The following is a 7316-nucleotide window of genomic DNA, read 5'->3' on the forward strand; positions in this document are numbered from 1 at the left end:
TCTTCTTGGCATCCATTAACTATATCCCACCTTAGCTGATGTTGAAAAGTTGAGCAGAGATCAATGTGCCTAATAGTGGAATAGGAGACTATGCTGGGTTGCAAGTTATGGTGAGAATTTAAAAAAAAATATATAGAAGAAGGCAATGGTAAATCATTTCCATATTGTTGACATAAAAATAGCATGGACATCTCCATGAAGTTAGAATTTGTGTTTGGTTTGAAAGAGGCATCATTTTATTGAAGTCAAAAGTAGCCTTTGGTGATGAAGAGGGGAAAATAAGCTCTGTTTTTCTTCAGGTTGTCCATGCAAACAAACCCATATAAATAAGTGCTGGTAGAGGAGAAGTTACTGGTTCTAAGGAACAAAAAGTTTGAAACAAGAGTGAAATATGCCTCAGTGACAAATAGGGGGTAAAGTTAAATGATCAAACTTGAAGGTAAGCATTTTGAAATTTCAATAAATTTATCATGTTTGTCATAATACCAGAATGTGAATATGTTCCTAGATGCTCCTATGCAAAGAGAGAAAGAATGAATAAATTTGGTGAGTTTGAAGATAATTTTCTGAGCAGAACATAGACCTGAGAAAATTAAAGCAGTCTAGAACAAACCAACTCTAAAATACAGTAGTCATTCTTGTAGCCTGTCATTTTGAAATCCAGATTTAGACAGGCTCAGTCTTGTAGGGTAAAACTTATTCCTCTTCCATAATACTTTTTTAAACAAAGTCTATCTGTAATGGCACTTCTGCCTCTATTGTTCACAAATATCCTTCAGTATCTCAAATGTTAAAATATATTTTTTTTGCTTTATTCTGTATTAGGTCCTATTTACTGTAAGTGTTTTTCTTTTTTAATTGTAATCTTAGTTTCTTTTGGTTCCATTTAATGTCCATCCTTCAAAGTCTTCATTTTTTAAAAAAAGAATTGAAAACATTTTCCCATGGGAAGCATTCTTTCAATTAATTTCAAAATCTTATTTCAAATCCTTAGTCCATTTGTAGCTTTCCAAAATCAACATTTTAAATCATGCTTTTGCTGTTTATTCCAAAAAGAACATCTTTAAATAAATATTTAAATCTGTATTTAAAACTTTTTTCACTAAGGACTGAAGGAAACACATCCAGTGCTCTAAAATCTGCCATTACAAAAGTTCTTAACAACTAAAAAGTAATTAAGGAACAATTTCCAAAAGCGATTAAGAAATGGGACTCTTCAAACTTTATGTCCTTATAAGCTACATTGTGGCTGTGAGCTTAGTTGAACTGTCTCGACTTCCAGCTGCTCACCTCACAAGCCAACTGCAAAATCATTATTCCTGCAGTTTACTCATGAGAAACAGATACCCAGAGTACTTGTGGGTGATCTTGCAATCTTTCCTTTTTCTGGAGAGATTTTTAATGACCAGGAGTCACCATCTGGCTATCAATATGACTCTAATGCCATCCCCACTCTTTCAGAGACATCTACTTCACTGTGAATCCTCACTAGAAGTCAAGTTTTGCCCTCTATTGAAAAAGAGCCATCTGTTTCCATATACTACAGCCTGCCTGGATCAGTTGTTTGGATTTTCTCCTGGAACTGTCTTCATGCCCAAGTTGGAAAAAAGATGTTAAAGTCTTGGCTGAGGTAAAACAGTTGGCTTTCAGCCCTAAATGAGATTGTCATCTATTATTTGCAGGCCAACCATATCTAGGCAGAGAAAATGTTGGCATTAAAAAGTTCTAATATTCTGAATCACTAACAGTCATCCAGATTTTTGCAGCCCAGACATGGTTACAGTATATATTTAATTCGTCTTCTGACATCCAATTTTGTTGGTTGTTGATAGCAAGTAAAAAATGTAAAGGCATGAACTGAGCATAATGTCCTTTTGCGGATACAATAAAAAAGGGGGTTTAAAAGAAGAACAAGATGTTATGAATAAATGAATATTTATTCATCTATGAAATATTTAAGATGAGGAACAAACCAAAATCTTTAATATTTTATATATAATAAGTGCATTTCTAATAAGCCTTTCTTTACTGACCTTCTGCCATCAGACAGAACTTGAACCCAAACAACCTCACTCTGTCTAGACCAGAAAACACAACTACCTACTTTAAGACTATTCATTCAAATCCAGGAATGATTAGTGTCTGAACTTAAGATACAGTTAAGTACTGAGAAACTGTAATTTGTGATACTGGAAATACATTAACCAGCATAAGCTCTTTCCATATTTTCATCCTCTAAGGAAAATGAATACGTTTCCCAGAGTTCAGCTGTTTCTTAGGATAAACAGTTTCAGCTAATCTGGGGAGAAATAGGGACAATGGATGCCAAGCCATCACAAAACAACAGCATTGAAATGCAGCTCACCAACCCAGCCATCAATGCTCTCTCCATTGCTTAATATCCAATTACAGGTGGTAGAGAATCAAGCTGCACAGGCTCACTGCCAAATTACTACGCCTTCCCCCTGATGCCTTGGAGTTTAACATGCATGCTTTTCTCTTAAACACAGAGCAAAGCACTGGGATTAAATGAGGATCGCTGGCCCATCTGCTGCTTCCTGCTTTACCTTTCATCCTAAAGTGTAGGAAAATCATTTTTTCACGATGCATTCACAGAAAGGGTCTTTGTCCACTGCTTTCTGCACTGGGACTTTGCTCAGAACTGTCTAGAGCAAGTGTGAAGACCTGGGGGGGGGGGTTTCCCCTAGTTTTAGACATCAGTTTCCATCTGCTGCAGCCAAGAGGGCAAGTGAGTGTGGGAACTTCAATCAATCAATCAATCAATCAATCAATCAATCAATCAATCAATCAATCAATTTTAAAAACCTACAGCCATCAAATTATCTCTCTCTCTGGCAATGTAAAATATTTTTTATATAGTAAAAGGTTTATTTTGGTTATTCATAAGTTTGGTTCCCAGTGATCAAAATGTTCCACTCCAAAATCATGTACGTTTTATGTTCAGTTCTGTATTATCATTTGTTTAGGGTTCTGTATAACAGAATTGCAATCTCAATGTGTTTAAAAAAGGACAAATTGGACAAGTTTTGCCTCCTTTTGCCTAGAGCTCTTGGCTTTATAGTAACTCATTCTAATTTTATGTTTTAGGCTGGACTTAGATTAGAAGACAATATAGTAACGGTCACTCAGTTTTAGGCTTATGATGAATATACTAGTTTATTCTTATACTATGGTCCTGTGTAAGTTTTAAAGCATTTCTCTCAAGAACAACTTTGTCTCCCAATGAGATGGTGGCAGTGTTGTCTAGTAAAAGCAATTTTAAAAGACACTTTTTATAATACAATTTATATTTTAGATCTACATTTTGGGCTGGAGGATTAATAAAATCACACAATCAGGTTTCTACATAAAAGTTGCCAAGATGATATAGATCAGAGTTCCCCAAAGTGAAAATTGAACCCCCCCAAAGATCAATGGGACCTTTCATTATTGTTGCTTGTTGTTATTGTTGTTATTCATTGTACTCCTAGATAAAGTACTGTAGTATTTATTAATTATCTTCATATAATAAATGTCTGAGAGCCGATGAACCATCTGACACTTCCCAAGGTAGTCAGTGAGCTGAAAAGTTTGATGTAGATTGATAATTTCCCATGCATTAAAATGTTATACTTTTACAACTAAGACTGCCGAGCTATTGGAGATATTTTTCAGAAAAAGCCCTTTCTGAATGAGGTGTTAAGTCATCAATATCCTATTTTGAATTGCTATCTTGAGTACTTGCCAGAGTAGAAAACTGGATTAGAAAGGAATGTTAAAGAAATAAGATTAGATAGATGGATGATAGATGAGGGGTGTGTGTGTGTGTGTGTGTGTGTGTGTGTGTGTGTGTGAGAGAGAGAGAGAGAGAGAGAGAGAGAGAGAGAGAGAGAGAGAGAGAGAGAAGCAGACAGATAGACAGTTATACTAGTTCCTTATTCAATATAATATTCATGTAGAATGGGCTCCACAAAAGAAACTTAGAAGTTTGGATATCTTTAAGACTATCCTGGAAAAGGGAACCCTTTAAATTAATAGAGGGTATCTGGCAATCAAAAATCTTTTTCCTCCCATAATTTTTTAAAAGAAGCTGAATTCTCTAAAACTGAGCCAAACTTATTAAAATAGGCCTGCCTATAATAAACAAGGTTAATGCATTGCTCTCTGCTTAACTTCACACTGAGTGCTAATGTTCAGTTCATTCCCATCATACTGCTTCATTTGGGGGCAGGAAATGCCATAGAAAACTCAAAAAAGGAGCAATCTATATATAAATAAAAATGTAAATGTTCGTTTGTTCAAAATCTTAAATCTCCGAAAGTTCTTCACTGATTGCTTTAAAATTTTGACACAATGTTGCATTCGAATACGCGCGTGTTTATATATACCTATATTATATAGATATCACACCTGTGACAGGTAAAACATGCTTTTTTTGAAAAACAGCGCCATCTGTTGGACATAAAAGCAACACACGCTTTTACCAGACTGAGCTACAGCAACGCGTGGCTGGGTACAGCTAGTAAAGTAATAAGTAAAAGGCAGGAGGTAAGACAGTAGATGTCAAAGTGGTGGTAATTATCCCAAGGAGTACCTTGGGCATATCCTAGAGGTAATGGAGCAATTTGTAATTGCTTGTTTGTGAGTCAAGGACCCAGTTTGGATCTGTTGCTACCAAGACATCTGTATAACACAGGAGTCTGATTTTTTATTTTTTGCTTTATTTTTTTTTGTGTGTGTGGTGGTAATAACATTATTCAAAATTGGGCTAAGAATAACTAAGGTAATAGGGGGGGAAAGGAAATTAACACAATGCTAATGATTAATTTTTAAAAACTAGTGACCTTTAATGGATATATGTTGACTGTTTTGAGTCTTATCAAATCCTAACCTTCGTTAAATTTCAAGTCACAAAGACCTATAATTAAATGTATATTCAGGGGAAAAATTATTTCTTCTTGGAAGAAAGAAAGATTCTCAATAATTTGGTTGTTTAGATTAAAAGCCTCCCTTCTCTATGGCAGACACATGATGATAAAATAAGGGAAATTGCATTGCACATGGCTTCTAAGTAAATGTCCATCCCAGGTCATTTCCTGACGAGTGTTTCCAATCAATGCCAAGCCCTCACTGTGGATAACAACATCAGAATGATTTACGGACGGTTCTTCAACAATTGTATTGCCCTTAACATGGCGAGCTGTATCTCCCTATATTTTGCCCCATCAAGGGAGTCCTTTTCTATAAAGTTTAGATCTTGTTTAATCAGAAAATGAGCTATCCAAGGAACTTTCTGCTCTTCCTGCACAGATTGTTCTCTTGTTTGTCCAGCTAATCAATTCTAGCAAAAGTATTTGTAAAAGGACTGAGAAACAGACAGGGGGGAGGGGGGAGTTTCGACAAAAAGAAAATAAGTCTTATAGTTTCTTTATATACCTATATTTGTAGAATGCCCATCCTTGCAATGAAACAATTATTCACTTCATCAATGCATTCTATTTCATATTCCATAAAGAAAGGTTGCTATCAAGCATACAAAGAGGTTGCATTCAGGAAGATCAACATAGTGTTTGGGAACATAAATATAATTGCCAGTCCTGCAAATTGATGAACTCCTGCTTCCACCTTTGATCTTAATTCCATTTGTTCATGATGAGTGCAGAGAACTAAATTAGCTCTAAGTAGTAATGACCGCAGGAGAAATAGAAGTCTCACAGAGAATGGCTATAATTCCAGCACTAATTATGCAGTGAAATATTATTTGGGCTGGGTTTTCAAAGATTGCACCTCTAAATATTAAAGACATTTGCTTTACACCCTTCCCAAGCTGAAATGCAGGCAATTATGAAATTATTTCTAATTTAAATGTCCACATATGACTTTACCATGAAAATTTGCCCAACTAGCAAGTATGCCACCGTATTTCCCAAAATATAATATAGCAACCCAAGTAAACTACTGTAAACGTTTTTCATGTTGTTAATAAAAAAACAGGCCACGAACAGACATATCAATTGATAGTATTATCACGGAGAAAGCCAGAAAGGACTTCTTTGGAGAAGGCAAACTATTTAGATCAGGGGTGTCAAACTGCCAGCCCTCGGGCCGGTTGCATCATACGGAGGCCATGCCCACAATGCAAAAAAAGTCACGATACGTCGCGACATGTCACGTGACATGGCAAGTTTGACACCCGTGATTTAGATGTTTTCCTGCTTGCAAGTGATGATTTCATACAAATACAGGAACTCTGCTTTGTATCTCTCCTAAATAATTAGAAAGGGATCTGATGAAACCTTGAACAGTGAGAAATATAATAGCATCATAGGTTATTTGGAAGCATTCTTTCTTTTAAGTGTCCAGACCTAAATAACAGTAGGCCAGCTTGCAGTGAAATTTGTTCCATTTAGACTGCATAGTATCATTGGCCTCGTACGACAAAGAAAGCAGCAGAATATCCTGCCAATTATTTCCCAGTGACATGAGACACAGTACCACATCTTTGAGTTATATTCAATATCATGAGCGCTACTCACTTATTAGTGCTTCGCTTGTACTAAGCCCTTTGCAGGACACATTCCCTGTACTCGAGTTTGGACATCACGAGTCAAGGCTGAGATGATCTGGACTGTGTGCAAAGCCAATATATGATAGTTTTTAGAATATCAGACCAGAATAGGGAAATATTAAGTTCAGTTCTGCCTTCATCCATATTATTCCTTTGGTGATTTTAGGACCATTAATTTCAGATTATGCAAAATCAAAGGGTTGTTATGAAAATGGGTGGGTGAGAATTATATTTACTGCCTTGAACTTTTTGGAAGTAAACCTGGAGATACAAATATAGCTTAGCACAGTAAATGTAAACATAGTAGTCTTCTGTTTAAAAGAACAATCCTGTGATTAATCAGAATAACAGGTGTCAACAGCTTTCCTAAATGGAAATTATTTTCTTAGAAAGAATTTGCTAGTTCTGGGTCTTCATCCTGTGTTATAATGCTGCTGTTGCTTTTGTTGCTATTATTAATATTTATGAGTGTTAGATTTGTTTGATTTTGAATTACTTTGACTTTTTGAAAAACGGTTACAAATATTGTACATTAAAAAAAAGAAACAAACCGATTAAGTATTTTGATGGTCCAGTTACTTCTCACTAGAATCCTTTTGCTTTGACTAAACAAGTTATTTTAATTAAAGAATTCTTTATATAGCCTATATACAGTATATGAGCAATAACAGAGAATGAAATATAGGACATCATTTAAAAAACAATAACCTGAGGCTTATTTGGTTAGTGTTGCTGAGAATTCAAATCA

Source organism: Protobothrops mucrosquamatus, unplaced genomic scaffold (genome assembly GCF_001527695.2).
Source record: "Protobothrops mucrosquamatus isolate PMUCROS unplaced genomic scaffold, P.Mucros_1.0 scaffold969, whole genome shotgun sequence".
In the NCBI taxonomy this organism is placed as follows: Eukaryota; Metazoa; Chordata; class Lepidosauria; order Squamata; family Viperidae; genus Protobothrops; species Protobothrops mucrosquamatus.